The sequence below is a fragment of the Aquarana catesbeiana genome, linkage group LG03 (genome assembly GCF_042186555.1).
Source record: "Aquarana catesbeiana isolate 2022-GZ linkage group LG03, ASM4218655v1, whole genome shotgun sequence".
NCBI lineage: Eukaryota > Metazoa > Chordata > Amphibia > Anura > Ranidae > Aquarana > Aquarana catesbeiana.
In genome coordinates, this window is record NC_133326.1 from 608,153,390 (window position 1) to 608,155,271 (window position 1,882).

A 1,882-nucleotide genomic window follows, 5' to 3' on the forward strand; every position below is an offset into this window, starting at 1 on the left:
TGCACAGTATATGAGCAGGGCCTGGAATAATTCAGCTACCTCTGCTGTAGTGTCAAATACTACAGTGACTGTCAGCTTCCCCAGCAGCCCCTTGGGTACCATAAATACATTGTTCAAAGCTAGACCAATGTACTATAAGTATGCAATAAAAATAACTCCTGGAATTCAGAGCTAAGCAGCCATGGAAGTCAGCACATTTTACAAAATGCACAAGGTAACTTAAAAGGAATATAGAGTCATCATCTAGGACTTCTAATGAGTATGATGTACAGTTTAGGAACGTAGAACTGTGAGACTAGAATATTGACCTAAAGCTGGACTCAACCTTCATACATAATCCATCATTTCTCATGTAATGATGTTACCTTCCCAAAAAGTGGTTACATTATTGTAGAAGTAGATACGATGCAGCTGTACGCCAAATATTACAATATATTACAAGGTTTAGAAGGCTAGTAAGACACATTAGACCTCCTAGGAGAAATACACATAATTTGCTCATGTTTGGTTTTCTAGCAACTCATAATTTTGTTCTGATAAACAATGTGCTGGCTTACAGATTGTGAAGCCTTGTCCTATGGAAGTACACACTTACCCAGCTTAAAGGGGTTGTAAACGCAATTATTTAATTTTTTTTAAATAACAAACATATTATACCTCCACTGTGCAGCTCGTTTTGCATAGAGTGGCCCCGAACCTGGTCTTCTGGGGTCCCTCGGCGGCTGTCTCAGCTCCTCCCCGCAAGAACTAACCACCTTAATGCGAGCTCTTTCGCATGGTGGTTAGTTCTTGCGGGCGCGCTCCCGTGATACAGCCGGCTGCTATAGCCGCTCACTGTATTACTGGGCCCTGCCCCCCGACGCGCCTCGTCATTGTATGTGATTGACAGCAGCGTCAGCCAATGTCTGCGCTGCTTTCAGTCCATCCACTTTAGCCAATCAACAGCCAGGCTGAGCGGCAAAGAGGACATTGGGGGCAAGCGCAGCGGGTTTAGGGGCTTAGGTAAGTAAAACGGGGGGCTGGGGGGGCCGGTATTATCGGATGTTTTTTTACCTTAAAGCATAGGATACATTAAGGTGAAAAAACGCAAACCTTTACAACCCCTTTAATTGGAATTAAAGTGTATTTCCACTTTTTCACCTCCTATATTAACACCTCCTTTATTTTGTTTTAGATTTTCTCATTTACATAGCATAAGTGCAAAAATTAAAGATTTCTGCTTACATTTTACTTGCTTTTTCTAGGAAAACTCCAAAACAGAGGTTTTCCTCTACTATGTAGAGGAAGCTGGGAGTTAAAGCGGAGGTCCACCAATTTATTTATTTATTTATTTATTTATTTTTTTAAAGTCAGCCGCTAAAAATACTGCAGCTGCTGAGGTCCTCGGTCCTCGGATGCTGCCACTGCCATCTTCGGTAAGGGAATCAGGCAGTGAAGCATTGCGGCTTCACTTCTTGGTTCCCTACTGCGCATGCGCGAGTCGCACTGTGCAATCCGAATGGTCCCTGCTGTCTCTGGGACCCGTGTGTCTCCCAGCAGACAGCGTGGGGGGATGGGGACGGGAAGTGGCGTAGACCCCTGCGGGGGTCTATGCCCAGAAGTGGGTGCAAATACCTGTCTTATACAGGTATCTGCACCCCTTTCCCCCCTGAAAGGTACCAAATGTGACACCGGAGGGGGGGAGGGTTCCGAAAAGCGGAAGTTCCATTTTTTTGTGGAACTCCGCTTTAATGTTTACCATCATTACCATGTCTGCAATGTGCTGACAGAACTCATTATCTGTTATAAACTAGATTTGAACACTGTGGGGTTTAGCTGGAGCTGGAGAGTGCAAAATCAGTCTCACTTCTGCATAGAAACCAATCAGCTTGTTAAGCTTTGG